The sequence below is a fragment of the Hyaena hyaena genome, unplaced genomic scaffold (assembly GCF_003009895.1).
Source record: "Hyaena hyaena isolate Hyena2069 unplaced genomic scaffold, ASM300989v1 scaffold_6, whole genome shotgun sequence".
In the NCBI taxonomy this organism is placed as follows: domain Eukaryota; kingdom Metazoa; phylum Chordata; class Mammalia; order Carnivora; family Hyaenidae; genus Hyaena; species Hyaena hyaena.
In genome coordinates this window covers 6,632,337-6,658,533 of record NW_024080638.1, presented here as the reverse complement: position 1 = coordinate 6,658,533, position 26,197 = coordinate 6,632,337, and the positions used below count along the sequence as shown (strand labels likewise).

At 37.7% G+C, this 26,197-nt stretch overlaps 1 protein-coding gene and 1 pseudogene across 4 annotated transcripts in view; one reads left to right on the top strand and one right to left on the bottom strand.

Annotated features, from left to right (window-relative positions):
* Nucleotides 1-26,197, bottom strand: part of KIAA1958 (KIAA1958 ortholog) — a 152,490-nt gene that overhangs the window by 89,444 nt on the left and 36,849 nt on the right. The window contains exon 1 of one of the 4 annotated variants that reach the window (XM_039239719.1): nt 9,219-9,237. The exons of the other annotated variants lie outside the window; for them this stretch is intronic. The gene's annotated coding sequence lies outside the window, so the exon portion shown is untranslated. Of the gene's footprint in view, nt 1-9,218; nt 9,238-26,197 lie in introns of those variants that run through there. 4 annotated transcript variants of the gene reach the window in all.
* LOC120236769 lies at nt 16,696-18,747 on the top strand (annotated as a pseudogene).

The following is a 26,197-nucleotide window of genomic DNA, read 5'->3' as shown; positions in this document are numbered from 1 at the left end:
AGGCATTCCAAAAATGAAGAGAAATAAGACCAGAGTTCCTGACTTCAAGAAACTTAAGAGTTTACTAATACGTGAGTCAATTAATTGAGTGTGGTACAAGAGAAGTTCCATATACAGGGACAATGGCTAATTCTACTTCTGGTGTAGGGATTATGTCTGAAAAAGTAGGCAGGGGCTAGATCATGTTGGTCTTATAGATCATGTAAATGACTTGACTTTATTATAGAGATAACTTAAAAGTATTACATGGTTGTAAACAAGGAATTAACTGTAGAATCATCATCCTGATTATAGTTGAAGAGATCAAGACTACAAGCAGGAGGGGCATCTGGGTAGCTCAGTCGGTTAAGTATCCGACTCAGCTCAGGTCATGATCTAGCAGTTTGTTGGGTTTGAGCCCCATGTCAGGCTCTGTGCTGATAGCTCAGAGCTTGGAGCCTGCTTCAGATTCTGTGTCTCCCCTTCTCTCTGCTCCTCCCCTGCTCATGCTCTGTCTCTCTCTGTTTCTTGATGATAAGTTAATGTTAAAAATTTTTAAAAAAGAGACTATAAGGAGGAATCCAGTTAGGAAAGACAATGCAGCAATTCAGGTAAGATAATGGTAACCTGCCTTGGATAGTATCAGAAGGATGGAAAGAAGGGGACAGATTTGAAAATCAAGTAAGAGGTAGAAGATGAAAGATTGAATAAGGGTGGTAAGAAGAAGAAAGAAGTTATAGATTCTGACTTGGCCACTGAGAAAAGGTTTGATTTTTGTCATGTTACTTTGAGGTGCTTTAACACCCATAGTTGGATACATAGATGAGTATAAAGAGACTGATAAAAGAAATGATATAAGGAAACAATCAGCAAAACTAAAAGGTAACCAAAAGAATGGGAGAAGATATTTGCAAATGACATTCAGATAAATTGATAGTATCCAAAAACTATAAAGAACTTTTCAAACTCAACATGCAAAAAACAAATAATCCAGTGAAGAAATGGGCAACAGACACTTTTCCAAAGAAGACATCCAGATGGCTAACAGGTACATGAAAAAATGCTCAACATGGCTCATCATGAGAGAAATACAAATCAAAACCACAATGAGATACAACCCCAAACCAGCCAGAATGACTAAAATGAACAACTCAGGCAATGACAGACGCTGGCAAAGATGTGGAGAAAGAGGAACCGTTTTGCACTGCTGGTGGGAATGCAAACAGGTGCAGCCACTCTGGAAAACAGTACTGAAGTTCCTCAAAAAATAGAACCACCCTACAATCCAACAATTGTACTACTAGGTATTTATCCAAAGGATATAGCTGTGCTGTTTCAAAGAAGCACATGTAAACCAATGGTTATAGCAGCATTATCAACAATAGCCAAAGTATAGAAAGAGCCCAAATGTCCATCAACAGATGAATGGATAAAGAAGATGTGGTGTGTATATATATATATATATATATATATGAGTTATATTACCTCTTTGCACCTTAGTTTGCTAATCTATAAAATTATTCTATTGTGTATATATACACACAATAGAGTATTGCTCAGCAAACAAGAAGAATGAAATCTTGCCATCTCCAACTACATGGATGTAACTAGAGTGTATTACACTAAGCGAATAATCAGTCAGAGAAAGAGAAATATCATATGACTTCACTCATATGTGGAATTTAAGATACAAAACAAGTGAACAGAAGAGAAACAAAAATAATATAAAAACAGGGAGAAGGACAAAACAGAAGAGACTCTTAAATACAGAGAACAAACTGAGGGTTGCCGGAGCGGTTTTGGGTGGAGGGATGGGCTAAATGGGCAAGGGGCATCCAGGAGGACACTTGTTGGGACGAGCACTAGGTTTTATATGTAGGGGATGAATCACTGGATTCTACTCATGAAATCATTACTGCACTATATGCTAACTAACTTGGATATAAATTTTAAAAAAAGAAATGATGCACTGTAAACACAAAATAGCTATGAACATTTCTGTACAATCATAGAAAATAAAAACTGCATATACAAAATAACACTAACAATAGCTCCATGAACTCTGAACTCCTTGAGTTTGGGGGTTTTCTCAGATCTGAATGGGGGTTACTGGGGAGAAGAAAGAGGCATGTTGCCTTGCCAATTCATGGCTAACCTTCCTGTATCTCATCAGTGACAATTTTCTCCCTACGTTTCTATTTCTCTGACCATTTAGATAAGAAATTAAGATGAAAGAGAATGAAATGTATGAACTTAAACTGTGATGGCACAGACACCATTTGGCAAGTGTCAATGTTCAGGTTACCTGAGAGATGAGACTTGGTAAATCAAAAGAAGATTTATAAGAGGATGGCTACAGAAGGAAACTGGGTCAATCAGGCAGAGAACAGAGTATCAGCAACATTCTCCACTGACTGGTAAAGGTAAAAGGTAAAAGTGTCTGACTCTTCCAAAAGGGCCTCACTGGTAGAGTTACAGATAAGTCTGATTAGATGAAGGTCACATGAAACTTTCTACAAACTCAACTGCTTTCCCCCAAGCCCTATCTTAATATGCATATAACTGAACAGACTATTCTGGATGTGTATGAGGGACCACTTCCCTCATGTGTAAGATGGGACAGTGCATGGGACTCCACTGCTAGACATCTAGACAGAACTTAAACTTATATCCTAACTCTGCCATTTGCAGAGTGACCTTGGGCAAGTTACATTACCTCTTTGCAACTTAGTTTGCTAATCTGTAAAATTATTCTAGGAATAATCCCAACCTCATAGTGTTACTTTAAGGATTAAATTAATTCATACAGTAAAATGCTTAGAATAATCACTTGATAATTGTTCACCAAAATTAGACTCTTTTCCCCATTTCGATGGTCTACAATATAACATACAACTTGGCATAGTACACTTATGAAGGAACGAGACCCAGAGAGCACACAGCGTTTGCATACTCAGTCAAGAATTAGGTTCTCCTTTCACTTTCTCAGACTCCTTAGACTTAGAAAGATTCATCAAAATACACACTAAGTTTAGAGCAGCATAACAGAACAAGGCCTAGCTACCCAGACATCCCTGGGAATCATGCAAATAGGCCTTAGACCAGCCATAGGACCTATTGTGTAGCCACCTTAAAACTTTGGTCCCAGAGTTTCTTTTAAGAGAAATCATATGGTCTTTTCAGTGGCACCCTTTCTTTCAACAAATATGGAATGACATTAATGCCCCTAAGCACTAGAATACTGTCATGAACAAGTCAGCCATGATCTATGTCTATAGGGAACTGAAGGAGGCAGGTGGGATGGGACAAACAGCTAATTACACAAGAAATAATTGTTGCAATTTTCACAAAAATTCTGCAAAAACAATCCACTGAGTGCTAAGAGAGCATAAAACTAGAGAGATTTGTTCTATTCTGGGGTATCAGAGAAAGCCTCTGAGAAAGTATTTAAGCTAAGAGCTGGGGCGCCTGGGTGGCTTAGTCGGTTAAGCGTCCGACTTTCGCTTAGGTCATGATCTCGCGGTTTGTGGGTTCGAGCCCCTCATCGGGCTCTGTGCTGACTGCCAGCTCAGAGCCTGGAGCCTGTTTCAGTCTGTGACTCCCTCTCTCTCTGACCCTCCCCTGCTCACGCTGTCTCTCTCTCTCCTAGAAATTAAAAAAAAAAAAAAAAAAAAAAGCAAAGAGCTGAAAAATTACTAGGAATTCACAGATGGAAGGGGTGGAAAGGGTAGAAGGGGAGAAGAAACTTCCAAGTAGAATAATAAGTACAAGCAAAGCGACTCAGAAAGGTTCTGAAATTACATTATATGTACTCACCCTGAACAACCATTCTGAAACATTCTAGCACCCCACCCAGAGGCCAGGATAAAAGATGTAACTCTCTGAAGTGCTACTTGCCCCATCCACCCCACTCTTCTAACAAATGCTGCTCACCGTCTCTTTAAGAAACTGATCCAGTAGAAATCTTAACTTGAAATATATGTTTATGTCATGGGCATTTGCCAAAAAAAAAAAAAAATTCATTTGAAAAATAATTTTTAACAAAATTTCTACTGTCATGGAAAATGAACACCTTAATCTTAGTGAATAATTTGATACTGATATATCAAAAATGCTTTCAAAAATATCAGTACAACAAAATACCCATAAATACCTCAGAATTCTTAATAACTCCCAATTATTCATGTTTTAAATGTCTATAGTTTATACCAAGCAGAAGTTTGTAGTAAATACCATTAGAAAAGGATTAAAATTAGTGGCATTCCATTCATATAAACTGTTCCATATGCACTGACTAGTAATATTATTCAACCACATTTTAAAGTGGTTTTCCAATCAATGAACATGATTTGATAGTATGGTTCATGCTTTATAGCCCACCCAAAGAAGTATAGTTAATGGAAAAACTGAAAATTCTATTTCAAAGTGACTGATGTTAACACTTTTAGCTACCTTAAAATTACATACCTTCATTCTCCTGATAGAATTTTCCAAGACTGGAGTAGCAGTGTCTCATAATGAAGACTGTATCCTAGATGCTGCTGGAAATACAGCCCCACCTCAGTAAATAAACTGAAGGTGGGCTAACCCCAGATTTCAGAAAACAGTGTGAAAATACGCATACCACTCCATTCTCCACTGGAACTTCTCTAACCAACATCACCAATAACCACATCAAGAACTTCAGCTGATACTCCTCAAGTTCTCTCTCTCTCTCTTTTTTTTTTTTTTTTTTTTTTTTTTTTTTTTTTTTTTTTTTTTTTTTTTTTTTTTTTTTTTTTTTTTTTTTTTATTTATTTCTAGGAGAGAGAGACAGCGTGAGCAGGGGAGGGTCAGAGAGAGAGGGAGACACAGAATCTGAAACAGGCTCTAGGCTCTGAGCTAGCTGTCAGCAGAGCCTGACGCAGGGCTCGAGCCCAAGAGCTATGAGATCATGACCTGAGCCGAAGTCGGACGCTTAACTGACTGAGCCACCCAAGCGGCCCCCTCAAGTTCTGTTCTGTTGGTTTCTCAGCAGTTTAAACAGATGTTCTCTGCCTCACTTGAAATCGTCTCTTTCCTTAGCTTCCATCACACACTGCTATTTTTCAGTTTCCTATGCCAGGGCTCACCATCTTCTTTTTGCCTTTAAAACTAGAGTTTATTGGTGGTCCTGGCAGTCTTCTCATATTACTGTCTCACTAGATGATGTTTTCAGTCACCCCTAAGAATCTGCTTATCAGGTACATATCCTGACAATTAATATCCAAATTAATATCCTAATAAATGGCTAATTACCACCTCCTCAGCTGCTTAAGTCCAAATCCCGCAAGTTACCTTTGATTCCAGTATGTCCTCACATTTCTATGCAGAGGAATCTACAGGGCAGGTTCAATTATAAGAATTCATCTCTGGCCACTGGTTTCCAAAATTACTAGGTTTTACAAAGCATCTTATTTATACTATTGCTACACTTCTAAAGCTTGTAGAAAAAAATGAAACATTCAGACAGAGATGTACTTTATGCATAGCGGATACACCTTAAATTAACATTTTAAATGTACTAATAAGTTAATAAACATGGATAACAATTATATAATTCTTATATATGGATACAATTATAGAATATATAAATTAATTCTTTTATCTTTACTGATTCTCAGTAAAAGGGAAGGCAGATCTTTCTTACTATTGTGAAATATATTCTTATGGGGATAAAATTTTAAAGCTACCATGTATATATCATATTAATAGTCCTCCACTCTGACTCTCATTTTTAGGAATAAGCATGGTAAGTACTCCAAGTGGTATAATTGTTCCAGATGAGATGATAAGTTAGTGACATGGGTTAGGAATGTGAATAACCTAGTGTTGCTCATGAAGTGAAATATTTTAGAAATCCTGAATAGATATCAAAATGGCTTAAATTTCAGGACACTGGTAATACGACTAAACCCTATAATTTGGGGCCAGAGCATTTGTTTTAGAAAACATACAAGAAGGAGGGAATGAGACTATTTCCCTCAAAAATGCAAAGGAACTAAAAAATTGATATGGTTTGGTGGAATATTACAGTCCCTTTGCAAAAGCACAAAAATGTCCTTACTTTCCCATATGTATATATATATATATATTTTTTTAATGTTTTATTTATTTCTAGGAGAGAGAGAGAGATAGCGTGAGCAGGGGAGGGTCAGAGAGAGAGGGAGTCACAGACTGAAACAGGCTCCGGGCTCTGAGCTGGCAGTCAGCACAGAGCCTGACGTGGGGCTCGAACCCACGAACTGCGAGATCATGACCTAAGCGAAAGTCGGACGCTTAACCGACTAAGCCCCCCAGGCGCCCCAACTTTCCCATATATTTTTATAGTTTATATTCTGATTTACAAACCTATTTATCTATTTTATAATTAATACTGTATCATTTAAAATCCCTGTAGCTGAGGGCACGTGGGTGGCTCAGTTGGTTGAGCATCTGACTTTGGCTCAGGTCATGATCTCACAGTTCCTGGGATTGAGTCCTATATCAGTCTCTATGCTGGTGCCATGGCGGCTGCTTAGGATTCTCTCTCTCCCTCTCTCTGCGACTCCTCCAGCCGTACTTGCTCTAAATGAATGAATGAATGAATAAAATAAAATAAGTATTTTAAAAAATGAAAAATAAAATCTTAAAAAAAGAAGAGAAAGAAAATTGACCCAGAAAGCCCACTACAAGCTTTTGCCTCACTCACTAAAGAAGTTTAAGTCAAGAAGACTATGTAATAATACCCAGATAACAACAAAATCAGAGAAAAGCCATAGGTCTGTGAATTAAGTAAGAGTATATGTGTGTACACAAAGTAGTAAGCTTTTCAGAACTATGTCCCACTCCACTCCAAGGAACTTAGCCAGAAACTACTTGGCTATGAAGGTAGCAGATGCTACCATAGGTGCAGAGGATGGTTGAGAACAGTTGACAGCTGGGTCTCCCCTAGAAGTACAAAGGCAGAAACCAAGAGCAACCTGGGTCTTCTCAAGGGATATATGAGACGTCCTAGAGTATTCCAAAGTTCACTTGGCTCCCCAGAGGTACCTATGAAGTAAGAGGATGAACACACACTTGGTGTGGTACAATATCTCAGTCTTATTTGTTCCTTAACTCCTTACTTGTTCAGCCTCTGCTCATGGGATCTCAGGACTGCCCATGGTAACCAAAACTATAAATGAGTTCACTCACTCTTAATGAAACATTCCTTCAGAATGCTGTCTGGAGGTGAGCTCTAAGTAGATGCTTTGCACCAGGAAGATGGTACCACCAACCACAACTACTACCTCCAAACCAAGTCTTGCTGTTCCAATATTTGAGAGAATATTTTGTTCTTCTGGGGGAAACTCATCTACTAATTTTGGGGGGATGGAGGATACGGAAATGACTTTTCTTTAGCATGCATTAGATGCTCAGCACCAATTAGATTTCTGGATAATCTGATCTCTCTTTCTTCCCTTCTTCCAGATTTTTTTTTTCTGATTCTTCTTAAGTCTTCTTTTTTTGTTTTGAGGGTCTTCACAGATTTTAGTATAGTTGATATTTCACTTGGCTTTAAAAACATTGTTTATCTACTTTTGAGAGAGAGAGAGAGAGAGAGAGAGAGAGAGAAAGACAGAGAGACAGACAGACAGAGCGCAAGCAGGAGAGGGGAAGACAGAGAGGGAGACACAGATTCTGAAGCAGGCTCCAGGTTCTGAGCTGTCAGCACAGAGCCTAATGGAAGGCCCAACTCATGAACTGTGAGAGCATGACCTGAGCTGAAGTTGGATGCTTAACCGACTGAGCCACCCAGGTGCTTCTCATTTGGGCTTTAAAAGATGAGTCGAACCTTGACTCCGTTGACTGAGAGTCAATGCATAACCAGAGAGTCACTGCAATAGTGGTTCCCAAATCAAGCTGTGTACTGAAATGACCAGATTTCCTGTTAGAAAATGTAGGCCCTGTTTCTTACTTAGCTCAACTTTAGAGATTCTGATTCACTAACCAAGTGGCTAGGTTTGAGAGTCTGGTTTTATCAAGTGTTTGGTGACTGTCTTGAAGCCAATATGAGAATCTCCGTTTGAGAACCACGTTTTGAACCATGTTTCAGTCACTTCAGGCCCTAAATGAGGGAGTGAACTAAATTAAATTCTCTAACAGATTATGAACACTTACTACTCCCCATAGATAAAATACACGAATCCTCACTACCAAATGCTCATTAACCATGAGCCTATAATCATGACACTGTGAACAACAAAAGATGTCATGTACCAAAATATTCACCAACTGAGCTGACAGTTTCCACTCAAACTCCTCTCCTCCCCTCCACCCAAATACTAGTGTCTATTTCTGGGAACCTGTTTACACTACTCCCTGATTTTTTGGATGCCACAAACACCTGACCACATAAAAGGAGGATGAATGTAAAATGAAATTATAAAGTTTTCCAAAAACACAGGATTTGAACAAGTTTCCAAAAAATACTAGAGAACTGCTATAATCAAAACAAATCCATTTTAACAAATTAATGTCTACCAGACTTAGACCAGTTAGCAAATTTAAAGAATTTTCAAAGATGATAGAATAAATACTTCAAAAAAGAATGGATTAAACCTCCAAGAACTAAGAGAGGCCCTTAGGAAAACTGAAGAAGGCAAAAAACAATTCTGCAAAAACATCCTTCTTCCTGACCTGGTTGAATGAAATGAAATTGGTGAAGGGTATTATATTCTGCTCTTTTCTAATGTCATCAAAAAATCCACGTTCCCAAAATGAATTCTCAAGCCTCTTCTTATTCATTCTAAAGATTAGCACAGAGCATCAATTATAGAAATTTTGTTAAATTTAAGATTTTAAAAAAAAATTTGTCAATTATTTTTGACAGAGAGGCAGAGCATGACCAGGGGAGGGGCAGAGAGAGAGAGAGAGATACAGAATCTGAAGCAGGCTCCAGGCTCTGAGCTGTCAGCACAGAGCCTGATGTGAGGCTCAACTCACAGACTACGAGATCATGACCGGAGCCGAAGTCAGACACTTAACCTACTGAGCCACGCAGACGTCCCTAAATACAAGATTAAAAAAAAAACTATAAAAAATTTCAGGTCATGTTTTCAAGTTGAAGCCTGCATAGTATCAGTGTTAAAAAATAACAAAATTCTAATACAACATGCTACAATGTGTATGAAACATTGAAAACATTATGCTAAGTGAAATAAGCCAAACACAAAAGAATACTGTATGATTTCACTTACATGAGTTATCTGGAAAGCCAAATTCAAAGAGACAGAAAGTTGAATAGTAGTAACCTGGGGGTGGGAGAGAATGGGATGGAGAGTTATTGTTTAATAGGTATATTAAGTTTCCAGTGTGTGATGATGAAAAAGTTCTGGAGATGGATAGTTGTGATGGTTGTACAATAATTTGCAATATGCATATACTAAACGCCACTGAACTGTGTGCACTTACAAATGGTTAAAATGGTAAAGTTTTATGTTATGTATATTTTACCACAATTTTTCATTTCCTTAACCTAAAAATAAATTTAAAAAGCCCATGCAGTAAAGGGTTAATTCAGCAGGTTAGGGGAGCTCAACCTCAGCACATTCAAAGAAAAGAGAACTCCCCATGACCAGCTCCTAAGAAATAGCCTCTAAATTCATGGCTATCTTACCTGTTAAAGGTATTTTTATATGTCCAAGGCCTTGAGCCACATTGAATCAGTGTGGTTGGAAGAGGGTTGGAGACCAGGTAAACTGCAGTGCTTGTGTGACTATCAACAGAAACCCTAAACACCATGGTTTGGTTGAGTTTCCTTGGCTAGCAATATTTTACAGGTTCTGTCACACAGGTGGCTGAAAGAATTAAGTGTGTCTTTATGTGACTCCCCTGGGAAGGCATACTTGAAATGTTACTCCTGTTTCTCCTGGATTTCACCCACCTGCCTTCCCCCCTGGCTGGTTTTCATCTATATTCTTTCACTGTAATAAACTCTAACTGTAACAGCTTTCTTTTTTTTCTGTGAGTTCTGCCAGCAAATCATTATGCCTAGGATAGTCTTGGGGACTCCCAATACAGAGCCCCAATCAAGTCCCGTCACTAGCTACTATAAATTTTTTTCCCTACTTAAGTAGGGTTCACTTTAAATGCCCTTCACATACAAATTAGCAAGGAAGAAGTCAAACTTTCCCTCTTCACAGGTGACAGAATACTCTACATCTAACACCCTGAAGATCCCACAAAAAAACCTACTAGAACTGATACATGAATTCAGCAAGGTAGCAGGATATAAAATCAATGTACAGAATCAGTTGCATTTCTATACACCAATAATGAAGCAGCAGAAAGAGAAGAAACTAAGGAATCAATCCTATTTACAACTGCACCAAAAACCATAAGATGCCAGGAATAAACCTAACCAAAGAGGTAAAAGTAAGAGGTAAAAGCTGAAAACTATAGAAAGCTTATGAAAGAAATTGAAGAAGACACAAAGAAATGAAGAAACATTCCATACTCATGGAATGGAAGAACAAATATTGTTAAAATGTCTATACTATTCAAAGCAGTGTATACTACAATGCAATCCCTATCAAATATACCAGCAGGGGTGCCTGGTGCCTCAGTTGTGTCCAACTTTGGCTCAGGTCATGATCTCACGGTCTGTGAATTTGAGCCCCAGGTTGAGCTCTCTGTTGTCAGCTCAGAGCCCTCTTTGGATCCTCTGTCCCCCGACCCCTCTCTCTGCCCCTCACCGGCTCGTGTACATGCACCCATCCTCCCTCCCTCCCTCATTCTCTCTCTCTCTCAAAAATGAATAAACTTAAAAAATAAGCAATACCAGCATTCTTCACAGAGCTAGAACAAAATTTATATGGAACCAGAGATGGCGCTGAAGAGCCAAAGCAATCCTGAAAAAGGAAACCAAAGCTGGAGGTACCACAATTCCAGACTGTAAACTGTATTACAAAGCTATAATCATCAAGACAGTATGGCGCTGGCACTAAAGTAGACACACAGATCAATGGAACAGAATAGAGAACCCAGAAATGGATCCACAAATGTATGGCCAACTAATCCTTGACAAAACAGGAAAGAGTATCAAATGGAAAAAAAGACAGTCTCTTCAGCAAATAGTACTGGGAAAACTGAACAGCCACATGCAGAAGAATGAAGGTGGACCACTTTCATACACAAAAATAAACTCAAAATGGATGAAAGACCTACATGTGAGACAGGAAACCATCAAAATCCTCCAAGAGAAAACAGGCAGCAACCACTTTGAACCTTGGCTGCAGCAATTTCTTACTAGACAGGTCTCTGGAGGCAAGAGAAATAAAAGCAAAAATTAACTAGTGGGACATAATCAAGATAAAAAGCACAGCAAAGGAAACAAACAGAACTAAAAGGCATCTGGTGAAATGGGAGAAGATATTTGCAAATGACATATTGGATAAAGGGTTAGTATCCAAAATCTATAAAGAACTTATTAAACTCACCCCAAAAAACAAATAATCCAGTGAAGAAATGGGCAGAAGACATGAATAGAGACTTTTCCAAATAAGACATCCATGAAAAGATGCTCAAAATCACTCATCATCAGGGAAATAGAAATCAAAACCACAATGAGGTACCACCTCACACCACTCAGAGTGGGTAAAAATGAACAACTCAGGAAATAACAGATGTTGGCGAGGATGCAGAGAAAGGGGCACACTTTTGCACTATTGGTGGGAATGCAAACTGGTGCAGCCACTCTGGAAAATGGTATGGAGGTTCCTCAATAAGTTAAAAATAGAACAACCCTGGGGCACCTCGGTGGCTCAGTTGGTTAAGCATCCGACTTTGGCTCAGGTCATGATCTCACAGTTCGTGGGTTCGAGCCCCGCGTTGGGCTCTGTGCTGACAGCTAGCTCAGAGCCTGGAACCTGCTTCAGATTCTGTACCTCCCTCTCTCTGACCTTCCCCTGCTCACGCTGTCTCTCTCTCTCAGAAATAAATAAAAAAGAACAATCCTACAACCAAGCAAATGCACTACTAGGTATTTACCCAAAGGATACAAAAATGCTGATTCAAAGCGTCACATGCACCCCAACGTTTGTAGCAGCACTACCAACAACAGCTAAATTATGGAAAGCCCAAATGTCCACCAACTGATGAATGAATAAAGAAGATGTGGTATGTATGTATATATACATTTACATATATATATACAAGGGACCTGTATTTATGTATGTTGTGTATATATATACACACACACAAGGGACTTGTATGTATATGTGTGTGTATACACAACCACATACATACATATACACACACACAGAAGAGACTATTACTCCGTGATCAAAAAGAATGAAATCTTGCCATTTTGCAACAATGTGGCTGGAACTAGAATGTATTATGCTAAGCGAAATAAGCCAGTCAAAGAAAGACAAATATATGATTTCACTCATATGTGGAATTTAAGAAACAACAGATGAACATAAGGGAAGAGAAGGAAAAATAAGATAAAAACAGAGAGGGAGACAAACCATAAGAGACTCTTAAATACAAAGAACAAACTGAGGGTTGGTGGAGGGGAGGTGGGTGGAGGGAAAGGCTAAATGGTTGATGGGCACTGAGGAGGGCACTTGATGGGATGAACACTGAGTGTCATATTTAAGTGATGAATCCCTGGGTTGTACTCCTGAAAATACTACCCTAACTTGAATTTAAATGTTAACTAACTTGAATTTAAATACATACATATATCCCCCTTCAGTATACCCAGCTAACAAGGAACTGCTTTACATAGCTTCATTAATGACTCCTTAATAAATGGGTTACCAAGAGTTAAGAATTCCTAGAATGGTAGGGCACTTTGGCTGAAAAAAACCATTCTAGCAAGTCTGAAGAGAAGATGTCCCAACTTCTCAACATGGCTTTTGAGGCCTCTTGACCTAGACCCTGCCAGTGAAGCTTACTTCTCAAACTTAGTTTCTTCCCATTCAAAATCTCAGCTCCAACGATGTTAATAAACTCATTCTAGGTCCCCAAACTATGGTATTTCAATTCCAGATCTTTACAAATAGTGCCTTTTTTTTCTTTGTTTGACTAGACACCCTCCCTTCAATCTTTTCAACTTGATTTAGGGGATTCTCATCCCTCAGCATTTGGGGCTGGATAACTCTCTTTGGGGGATGATCTTGTGCATAGCATATTTTGCAATATTCCTGGCCTCTACCCACCAGATGCCAGTAGCACACTCTTCTCTCTCAAGCTGTAACAACCAAAAATGTCTTGAGATTGTCAAATGCTTCCCTCTACCCCACCTCTATTTGCGAACCACTGATTTAGTCATTTTTTCAACACTTCCCCCAAAAGTCACTTAGGTGCCACTCCATTTGCTCCCCTGGGATCCTATGTTACCCTACATAAATGTCCACCTCCACTAGGGTGTTAACTCCTTGACCACAAGGCTTATAATTTTATCAATCATTAAACTCTCAGCTCCTAACCCAGCACATGGCACATAATGAGGTCTCAATAAATACTTGTGGATCAAATGGCCAGGATCAGGATATACAGAATAGTGTGGGAATTAAAGGAAGAAAACAATGTTGGAAGAATACAAGAAATTGGGAAGCTCAGGGTGTACAGAAAATAGCAAACATTTTCATTTGCTTGAGAACAGAATGGGTTAAAGAAAGTAACAGGATATGAAGTAAGAAAAATAGGGTGGAACAGCACAGAGTTATAAAGGCCATGCTAAAGAGCCTGAACTATACTGGAAATGAGAAATCAGGGGACTGAAACAGACGGTATTTGTTATAGTCCCTTCTACATATGCCATTCCTGAGCTTATATGTTATCAAGCATGAGCTTATATATTATGGCAAAAATGAGGCAGCACATTCTCTGGTGTTTCTTTGGTCAACTGCTGTTCTATACAGGAGTCCTCTGCATGCTGAAAGCCGATGTGTGGAAATGTGTAAGTTATAGAGTTTGGCATGCACTTAAGGAAATTAATCATTTCCACCAGTCCTGACTCTACAGAATGGTGGAGTAGATTACAAATGTCCAACTTTTAGTGTGCTGAAATGGGATTCAACAGCTGTGAGCAGCTTCAAGTTCCTTCACCAAGCTTGATTCATTTATTTATTTATTCAACACCAATAACTGAATACCTATTCTCTTCCAAGTACTGTGCTCAGGCCAGAGATGCAGTATTAAATAAGGGAGATATAGCCCTATTCCCGCTGAGTTTAAAGTCTGGCTAGAAATGCTTACAATTAAGCAATTATAAAACAGTGGAGGGTGAGTTATAGTGAGAAGTAATTAGAACTTAAGGTTCTTCCATCAGTAAAATAAAGGGATTTAATAATGATCTCTCAGGACCCTCTCATTCACTTCAAGTCTAACAGTACATAAAATTTTAAAAACATTTCAAGTTGCTACATACTTTCTTCCATTTTATAGTAAAAAAGGACACAGATAAGAAAAGGGCTCAGAAATGAATCTAATATACTATGGAACTGAGGGAAGGAGGATCTTAGTGCAAAAAGACTGGATACAAAATTGAAAAGAGGACATTTTAATTAGGATGGTAGAGATACAGACAACGGTTCACACCTACCTCCTTGAACTAATTAATGGGCAAAATAGCAACACAAACATCACAGAGAAAATGTATATATTGTAGGAAAATCTATGTTTCAATGGCTTGGTATTTCAGCTGGCATCTCTTACATATATTATGATAATCAATCCTAAGAAAGTATTTCTATGATTGATGTCTCATATATTTTATTCATTTAAAATATAGGGGCAGTTGGTTAAGCATCCAACTTTGGCTCAAGTCATGATCTTACAGTTCGTGACCCCACACTGGGCTCTGTGCTGACAGCTTAGAGCCTAGAGCCTGCTTCAGATTCTGTGTCTCCTTCTCTTTTTTAAATATAAAGATTAAGTATCTTCTATATACAATAAATTGTACTAAATGCTATTGCATAGCCAATCTACATCAGACATGGGTACTTATCTTAAGAAGCTCACAATTTAGTGATTAATAAAGGAGTTAAGCATTTTAAGATTTTTTTTTTAATGTTCATTAATTTTGAAAGACAGAGAAAGCAGGGGAGGGGCAGAGAGAGGGGGGCAGAGAGAATCCGAAGCAGGCTCTGCACTGTCTGCACAGAGTCTGATGTGGGGCTGAACCTACGAACCGCAAAATCATGACCTGAGCTAAAACCAAGAGTCAAACCAAGAGTCAGACACTTAACCGGCTGAGCTACCCATGTGCTCCAAAGGAGTACATATTTTACAGAATTCTTTGTACAAACTAAACAATATCACATGCAAGACATTATATAACCAAAGTATTCACAAGATCTAGCCCACTCAGTATCTATTTATTTACATTTAATGGTTGTTTACTCAGATATATATGTGAAATAGATGGTTATTTCTGAATACCCATGGAATGTTAAGAGATTTTAATTATACTGTTTTCCAAAAGATTGTCTAGTGTGTGTGTGTGTGTGTGTGTGTGTGTGTGTGTGTGTGTGTGTGTTTAATTAAATGGGTTGAGTTGTTGCTGGCAGGAAGCCTCGGGGTGAACAGTGTTCAAGCTATCCAGAACTTCAATCAACTCAGAGTGAATACAGGCCATGAAGAATGCTTGATTTATGAGATCTCAGAATACCAAACTGTCTGAAGCCTCAGCATTCCTTTATGAACTACCAAATCATGAAGATGAAGTAAGAAACTCAAAAAGCAAGTCATGTGATTCCCAGTGTCCCTCCCATTTTGAGTTTAAGCTCTCTCAATTTGCAGATGGTAACAGAGGCTAAACTCCTCAGCCCCCAATACTATCAATTCAACAAAAGGAAATAGTAAACTCCAGAGTATCATTAGCTCCAGGTTTGAAAACTATTAAATTATCCTGTAGCAAAAGAAAGAGTTGTGCCTGACAGGTACAACCTAAATGTGTCAGCAATCTAATGTAAGCAGCACCCATTTGTTAATTTACTGTGAATATTAAATGAGAAGGTATGGTAAAGCACCCAACATAGTATCTGGAACTTCACTAAGAAAAAAAGATCCTGACCCCTAAATGGCCTGTAAAGCCCATTCTGAAAAAAACCCATTCCAACTTCTCCAGTCCATACCTAAACTAAGATCTGTTAATAAATATCAGGATGACAATCCTTTAAGTTATATTCATAATTATTTTGTTTTTGTTGCTAAAACTTTCATTTTATTATTACTATTTTAAGTAGTCTCCACACCTAGCATGGAGCCCAACGGGGGGCTTGAATTCACAACCCTGAGATCAAAACCTGAGCTGAGATCAAGAGTCACTCAACTGACTGGGCTACCCAGGCGTCCCTGAAACTTTCATTTTAACTAGCATATTTGTCTCAAAGCAGAGTAGATATGCTATTTAATACCTACTAGGTTTTTAATACACTATAACTGATAATCTTTTCATTAAAAAAGATGTTGAGAATGAGTATAAAAGCACAAGCATACAACTAGTAGCCTTATTTCTAATAGTCCAAAACTGGAAACAGCCCCAAATAAAAAATGGGTTGAAGATTTGTTGTATATTTATACAATGGACAGCAATAAAAAAATAATATACTACTGATACACACCACTATAATGAATAAACTTCAAAAATATGGTCAGTGAGGAGGGCGCTGAGAGTGGCGAGAGGCCTGGCCGCATCAAAACCAGGAAAAATAAAGAGGAATGGCCGTGGAAGAACTTCAATCCATAATAAAGAGATGTCAAATCCTAGAAGAACAAGACTTTAAAGAAGAAGATTTTGGCCTGTTTCAGTTAGCGGGTCAAAGATGCATAGATGAAGGGCATATAGAGCAGCTATTAGAAATTATTCAAAATGAAAAGAATAGGGTCATCATCAAGAATATGGGCTAGAATCTTGTTGGTTCTGTTGTTCGATGTCTTCTGTGGAATAAGGAAGATGAGAAAAGAAAATATTATCTTCTGATGCTTGATTTATTGGTAAAGTTATATAATCCAAAGGAATTATTGTTGGGTTTGCTTGAACTGATTGAAGAGCCCTCTGGAAAACAGATATCTCAGATTATTCTTCTTTTACTTCAGCCATTACAAACAGTGATTCAGAAATTTCATAACAACAAGGCATATTCAGTTGGATTAGCACTGTCCACTCTTTGGAGTCAGCTATCTCTCCTTCCTGTTCCATACTCAAAAGAACAAATACAAACAGATGAGTATGGCCTCTGTCAGTGTTGCAAGGCCTTAACAGAATTCACTAAGCCTTTTGTGGAAGAAGTCATTAATGACAAAGAAAATTCAGTGGAAAGTGAAAATGAAAAGTTAAAGGATGAATTACTGAAATTTTGTTTCAAAAGCTTGAAATGCCCTTTGCTGACAGCACAATTCTTTGAGCAGTCTAAAGAAGCTGGAGATGATCCTTTAAGATGTTCTGCATCTGAAATAATAGGTTTTTTATCAGCAATTGGACATCCTTTCCCCAAAATGATTTTTAATCATGGAAGGAAAAAGAAGACATGGGATTATCTTGAATTTGAGGAAGAAGAAGACAAACAGTTAGCAGACTCTATGGCTTCTCTGGCCTATTTAGTATTTGTTTTTTGTTTTTTTTTAATGTTTTATTTATTTCTAGGAGAAAGAGAGAGAGACAGCATGAGCAGGGGAGGGTCAGAGAGAGAGGGAGTCACAGACTGAAACAGGCTCCAGGCTCTGAGCTGGCAGTCAGCACAGAGCCCGACGCTGGGCTCGAACCCACGAACCGCGAGATCATGACCTAAGCGAAAGTCGGACGCTTAACCGACTAAGCCACCCAGGCGCCCCTGGCCTATTTAGTATTTGTACAGGGCATCAGTATCGATCAGCTTCCAATGGTCTTAAGCCCATCGTACCTATTGCAATTTAATATGGGGCATATTGAAGTCTTTTTGCAAAGAAGAGAAGAGTCCATTTTCTCCAAAGGAGTGGATCTGTTGGAGAATGGTTTATTGAGAATAGAAGACAACAGTCTACTTCACCACTACTTAGAAATCAAGAGCTTTCTTATTCTACCTCAGGGTTTAGTCAAAGTAATGACACTTTGCCCCATTGAGACACTGAGGAAAAAGAGTTTAGCTATGCTTCAGCTGTATATTAACAAGTTGGATTCACAAGGCAAATATACATTATTTATGTGCTTATTGAATACAAGTAATCATTCAGGTGTGGAGGCTTTCATTATTCAAAATATCAAAAATCAAATTGATGTATCATTAAAGAAAACACATAACAACAAATGGTTTACAGGCCCACAGCTGATTTCACTTCTAGATTTGGTATTCTTTCTCCCAGAGGGTGCTGAGACAGATTTACGCCAAAACTCAGATAGGATAATGGCTTCATTAAATTTATTGAGATACTTGGTTATCAAAGATAATGAAAAAGACAATCAAACTGGATTATGGACAGAACTTGGAAAGATTGAGAATAATTTCTTAAAGCCACTCCATACAGGACTTAACATGTCAAATGCACATTATGAAGCAGAAATTAAAAATAGCCAAGAAAATAGCCAAGTTGTCCAGAAATATAAAGATCTTTGCTCTGTAACGGTAGGTGGAGAAGAGATCCCTAATATGCCACCTGAAATGCAGCTTAAGGCTCTACATTCAGCTCTTTTCACATATGATTTGATTGAAAGTGTTTTGGCTCGAGTAGAAGAACTCATTGAAATAAAAACAAAGTCTACTCCTGAAGAAAATATTGGGATAAAATGAACTTCCATTCCCCAGAATAAAAACTAGTAAAATACTGTATTTTCCATTATGATTATTTAACATCTTTATAAAAAATTTTCTGTAAAATACTCCTAGAAAAAATAAATGTACTCTCATTTAAAAAAAAAAAAAAGAAATATGGTCAGTGAAAGAAGCAAGGCACATCAGAATACTTACTATATATTCCACGTATATGAATTTTCTCCCCCAGTATATGAATTTTAAGGACAGACAAAACAGTCTAGAATGACAAGAGTCAGCACAGTGGTTATCTGTGCACAGTAAAAATGGACTAGAAAGGGGCACAAGGAAACTTTCTAGGGTGAAGGAAGTGTTCCACATTTTAGTTGACAATATTTACATAGTTGTATACATATGTAAGAATTTACCACTCTATACACTTAAGATGTGTGCATTTTAAGGCAGAGAAGGACAAATATCATATGTTTGCACGTATAGGAGGATTAGAAGGAACTTAACTGAGGAACAAGGGGGAGAAGAAGAGGGGAAATGGTGGGGGAAAGGGAGAGAGGCAAACCATGAGAGACTCTTGAATGCTGACAAAAACTGAGGACTGATGGATGTGGGGGGGAGGGGGGATGGGCATGGAGGAGGGCACTTGTGGAGATGAGCACTGGGTGTTATGTGGAAACTAATTTGACAATAAACTATTTGTAAAAAAAAAAATGTGTGCATCTTACTGTATGTAATTTACACTTCAATTTAAAAAAAAGACTCAAAGTCTCATAAGTAGTTCAACCCTAAAAACCCATTCTTTATTACTAAACTGTACAACTTCATGAATGTGAATCCAAGAGAAATAAACCAAAAGCTAAAATAACAGTGTCTGGCTACATTCACTGCCTGGCATATTAAACTCATTTACCGGAGTACTCTGCTCCTTACAGTTTATATAGGATTTGAAGGCCTCCCTTGTAAGAGGGACCATCATTTCTTTAATGTCACAAAACAATTTCTGAGTACTAAGATAGCCCAGCTGTTTTCAGTTCCCTCTCTTTCTTGTCTTGATTTTCCCAGAACAGATGCTGTAATATATAATGGTCCACTTCATGTTGAAACAGAGGGCTCTAAATTAATTTGCCAAAACCATTCACTAGCAGCCAATTCATAAATAGATCAATTAAATTGAATATATCAAATTTATATTCTCACTTTTTCAATATTTCAGTGAAATTTCAGAATTTGCTTCCTAGCATTTTAAAAACCATTTAATTTGCAAAAAGCAGAGTTGTAGAGTGGTTGAGTTTCTTATAAATATATTCTTCATGAATATATTCAATAGATGTGAATATATTCTTTATGATTATATTCATGAATATATCCTCATAAATATATTCATGAATATATTCTTCTTTGCCCTATTGGGAAACGTTTTAATGTAGTTTAAAATTAATGAATATCAATATATTCATGAACATTTCATAGTTTATATTCACATTCATGAGCTATGTTCTTGACCATATTGGGGCATTTTTGAACTTGGTTTAAAATTTAATGAATATCAATATATTCACTAAGACTATATTCATATTTTCATCAGCATATATTCATATTCATGGCCTGTACTCTTAACCTACACTGGAAAATTTTGAGCTCAGTTTAAAACTTAATGAATATCAATAGATTCATTAAGAATACATTCATCGAACTACAATCATATTCATTGCATATATTCAATAAGAGTATATTCACAACACAACAGACTTATCTGATAATTCTAACCTTCGACAAAATGAACATTACTTGAAACAGTGCTAAGAATATATTTGTTTTTATTGGTAAACTGGCATCCTGCCTTCTAGAAGGGTTTTTATCTCCAACCAAGTGCATATCAGCTTCAGTATTTACCCTGTGAAACTCATTTGGACATGTGCACGTGGTGTCCCAGTATTTCTCAGCCTTCACAGCCTCTGTAACATCTATGTTTTTCTTATTGTACTCAAACTCATTGATTCTGAATATATACAAGACTAAATGAATGTTAAAACTTTCAGCAGCCCCATCAGCTGATTATTACAATCTATCTTCAGGTATCCTTTCCATTCTACCTTTTAGATTTGTATTTCAATATTTTTTTTAATGTTTGTTTATTTTTGAGAGAGACAGAGTGAAAGCAGGGAAGAGGCAGAGAGAGGGAGAGGAAGACACAGAATCCAAAGCAGGCTCCAGGCTCTGAACTATCAGCACAGAGCCCAACAGGGGGCTCGAATTCACTAACCGCAAGATCATGACCTGAGCCAAAGTCAGACACTTAATCAACTGAGCCACCCAGGTGCCCCTCACATGTTTTTTTATCATTTACTCTTCTGGTGTGATAACTATTTCACTTAACTGTTTTAATATGAGAAGAAAACATCCTGAACCCAATAAATAGTGTTCACTGAAGTACATAAAACCTTAACACTAGAACGAGACACTGCCATTAAAAATTAAAAATAAGGATGATTACTCATTGTTATCATTCAAAACTGTCCTATCTGTGCTAGACTATGCAGTAAGATTACAGACAAAAATAATGGAGAAGAATCACAAAATTAGCATTATTTCTATATCAGATGCCAGTTTACCTAGAAAAAGAATAAATTTTTTTTTAATGTTTTATTTATTTCTAGGAGAGAGAGAGAGAGAGAGAGACAGTGTGAGCAGGGGAGGGTCAGAGAGAGAGGGAGTCACAGACTGAAACAGGCTCCAGGCTCTGAGCTGGCAGTCAGCACACAGCCCGACGCGGGGCTCGAACCCACGAACCGCGAGATCATGACCTAAGCGAAAGTCGGACGCTTAACCAACTAAGCCACCCAGGCGCCCCGAAAAAGAATAAATTTTATTTAAAAACTTAAAAAAAATTTTAACATTTATTCATTTCTGAAAGACAGAGAGAGACAGAGCACAAGTCGGGGATGAGCAGAGAGAGAGGGGGACACGGAATCTGAAGAAGACTCCAGGCTCTGAACTGTTAGCACAGAGCCCAACGCGGGGCTCAAACTCATTGATCGTGAGATCATGACCTGAGCTAAAGTCAGACACTTAACTTACTGAGTCACCCAGGCACCCCAAGAATAATAAATTTTTTAACGGAATTAATAAACAGAATATGAAATTCTAATTAGCTTAGAAATTTAATTTAAACAAAAATCAAAAGAATTAGAAAAATAATTTTATAATTTTGGGATGTTTAAGACATTTCTCTTTAAGCATGCTGTTAACGTTTTAATATGTGAATATTATAAAAATGTCATCTTAGAAAACATTCTAGTGGAACTTTTTTTCTAAATTTCTTAATATTGTCAAACATAGATAAAAGTTGACAGACTAATAAAGTGATCACCCATAGAATCCTCACAGAGTCAATTATTATTATCATAAAACATTAGAATATAACCTTTAAATATTTTTTTCTTTATACCTTTTCTTTATACCTGAAAATATTCAGGTAACACAGCAAAAGTTATAACATGGATGGGCCTTAAAAACAGTATCCTGGGGTGTCTAGTGGCTCAGTTGGTTAAGAGTCCGAATTCGGCTCAGGTCATGATCTCACAGTTTTTGAGTTTGAGCCCCATGTCGGACTCTGTGCTAAGAGCCTGGAGCCTGCTTTGAATTCTGTGTCTCCCTCTCTCTCTCTGCTCCACCCCCACTCACTGTCACGCTCTCTCTCTCAAAAATAAACAAACATTAAAAAAAAAAAGAGTCTGACTTTGGGTCAGTTGTAGTTCGTGGGTTTGAGCCCCTCGGGCTCTGTGCTGACAGTTCAGAGTCTGGAGCCTCCTTCAGATTTTGTCTCTCTCTCTCTGCCCCTTCCCTTGCTATGTCTCTTCCTCTCTCAAAAATAAATAGACGTTAAAAAAAAAAAAACAGTATCCTAAGTGAAAAAATTAAGTCATAAAGGCCCACACATTACATTTACATGAAATGGGTAAAACAGGCAAATCTCTAGAGACAGAAGGTAGATGGATGGTTGCTTAGGGCTGGGAGAAGGTCAGGGCAGGGGGAGGATTTGGGAGTAAATGCTAATAGATACTAAGTTTCTTTTTAGGATTTTGAAATTTTTCTCAAATCGTGAGTGATCAGGTTGCACAATTCTGCAAATACACTAAAACCCACTGAATTGTATAGCTTAAACATGTATATTTATGGTATGTGAAATACATCTTAAAACTTATTAAAAATAAGAAATTGTTTACAGCTACATCAATTGACTTTAAAAGAATTCTCTATGCTATATCTGAGTAAGGAAAGCAACATGCAGAAAAGTGTGCACATGATTTCATTTTTGTAAAACAATGAGAAAACTGTATATGTGAATATATGCATGTATGTAATTATACGAACACGGAATAAATATGGAAGGATACAACTTTGGTGTCAATATGGGTTACCCAGACAGGGGATGCTAATGTGGGGAAAGGGCGAATAGAGGAGAAGTAGTAGCAATGCAATACAGGTTCCATTTAGACAAACTGCACTTAGAGAGAAACCCATGATGTGTCACATCTGCAACTTACTTTCAAATGATTCAGAAAAAGTGTGTATGTGTATACATACATGATTTTACATACATACATATGTCTACACACAAAAATATGGCTAAAGCAGGGGCACCTGGTTGGCTTAGTCAGTTGAGTATGCGACTTTTGATCTCAGAATTTTAAATTCAAGCCCCACATTGGGTGTAAAGATTGGTGGATCAATCAGTTGAGCGAATGACTCTTGATATTGGCCCAGGTTATGATCTCATGGTTGTGTTCTCGTAGTCATGAGATCAAGCCCCTCGGCTCCAGGCCGAATGTGGAGTCAGCTTGAGATTCTCTCTGCTTCTCTCTCTGCCCCTCTTCTGCTCATGCTCTTGTGCTCTCTCTCTCAAAATAAACATTTTTAAAAATAAGATATTTTTTAAAATGGGTAAAGCAAATATGACCAAATGTTAACAGGTTTTTTTTTTAATGATACATAGTGATTTCTCAATATTGAAACAGTTTTGAGAATAGCCAAATTTTGTTGCAATGATTTCTGAAGAGCAACTTTGAGGGCCATTATTATGTTTTAATTTTTATTTTTTTTAATGCTTTTTTATTTATTTCTGAAAGAGAGAGACAGCATAAGCAGGGGAGGGTCAGAGAGAAAGGGAGACACAGAATCCGAAACAGGCTCCTGGCTCTGAGCTGGCTGTCAGCACAGAGCCTGATGCGGGGCTTGAACCCACAAACCATGAGATCATAACCTAAGCCTAAATCGGCCGCCCAACCAACTAAGCCACCCAGGCGCCCTGAGGGCCATTATTAAGAAAAAGGGTTCTACTATTCTGCACAGTTCTTGATTATCATTTTAGTGTACACATGAATCTCATTATGAAGAATTCATGTGCATTCTACTTATCAAAGCACAGGGCAACTTTATACCATGCACACAGGCAGACTGGAATAACTAATCCCACTAGTATCATGAAACCAGGCTACTAGAACGCAAACCCAGTTTTTGATACTGCAGTCCTAACTCCAGGGCTGAGCTACCAAATGCTACGGTAATATTACCACTGTTATATCAGAATCTTAAAACTGACTACCCTCCCCTGCCCCTCAGGAGGCAATCAAGGAAATGAACACTCCAGTCCCTATTCTCTTATACATACTGTGATATTTCCCAGGAACAGAAAGAACAAGAGATTGAGCACTGGCCATTAGAGACCAGGGTCATACTAGAAGGGGGGAAAAAAAGGAATTTTCCTCTGGCTTAAGGACAAAAACTACATTCTCTTTGAATATATCTATAAACATTAAGTTAAAAAGAAAAGGATGGTTTACCTTGTACACACAAAAAAAGGAAAAAGAAGATTTAAAATGCATCTGCCTTTAATTGTGGCAAATTTGGCAAAATTTTTAAGACTGGAACATATCTTTTATAAGCTATAATCTTCTATCTATGACCCATCCTGAGGCCACCCAGAGATATCAGCCTGCAAAAGACTGCAGCTTCCAAGCCTCGATTCACCTCCTCCTAACCACCAAAAGCTAAAAAAATTAAAAGCAGCTCAATGTTAGGTATTTTTAATCCAAAGAGGCTCCCCAAGGTATCTATTGAGGCCACCAGTCTCCAACGAGAGAAACGTTAAGGCTGTCCCTCAAAATGTGGTCTGTCTGGCAGCGGTAGCAGCAGCGGCAATAGCAAAGCTAAGGCTTCAATGGGCAGCATTTAGGGCCCTCAGTCTCCCAAATCTGTCCAGTTGAGCAGACATTAGCGAAGTCATGGTTTCAAAATATCAACACTGAGCGTTAACCCTTATACTGTGGCTCATTTCTGTGTATAACTGAAGTAAAATCCATCTGATATAGATTTTTAAAATGAAATAAGATGCACTTAAAAACCTGTAAACTATAAAGTGTTATAAAAATAAGAACTGGTTCACCAGTGGAGAAAACCAACGTGACTTACAGAATATTTTTTTAAAGCCTTTTTAACTTTCAGGATCTAAAATGGAACAAATAAATTAGCATCTGATAAAAATCCTTGCAGAATATGCTTTTTCCTAAATTAAAAAAAAATGCCCTCATTGTCTCATTAAATAAGTAACACATACCATTTTCTTTTCTTTTTTTTTTTAAAATGTTTTATTTATTTCTGAGAGAGAGAGAGAGAGAGAGAGAGAGACAGCATGAGCAGGGGAAGGGTCAGAGAGAGAGAGGGAGATACAGAATCTGAAGCAGGCTCCAGGCTCTGAGCTAGCTGTCAGCACAGAGCCCAACGCGGGGCTCGAACCCACAAACTGTGAGATCATGACCTGAGCCGAAGTTGGACGCTTAACAGACTGAGCCAACCAGCGGCCCCAAAACATACCATTTTCTAAAATTGAAAAATAATAGAAAAGCCATGTCACACCACCGAGTAAAGACATTCACTATTAACATTTTGGTATTTTCCAAATGGTCTTTGTTTGGATGTATGATCAGTTAGTTTCCTTTTAAACAGAGTTATAATCAAACTATTACTATTTATCTTAAGCATTTCCCATATTGGTATAGCATTACTTGCTATATGTTATTCCATCAGCTATAACTCAAGAATAAGCTGAATATACAATATATAATAGAATTACTGACAGTTTCATAACAGTCTCTGAACTATTTAGTTAGAGATAAACATATGAAGAATTTCAGGCTTCTAAGAGCTAAACTTAATTTCTGGCGAGCATGACTGGTAATTATAACCAAAAGCCAAATATTATGAAGTCCTTTTTTTAGACTAAGCAATCTTACTACTCAGCATTTATAATCACTGAAGCACTTCCCGCACAGTATCTGCTCAGCTATTGGCAACTGTAAATATCCCTGAAAGCTAGGGAAATATAAATATTCTCTAACATGATTAGCAAAGTAGAAGTTATACCTGATAGTTTAAAAGTATAAACTGGTCACAATATTATTCTGAGAAGTATTTACACAATA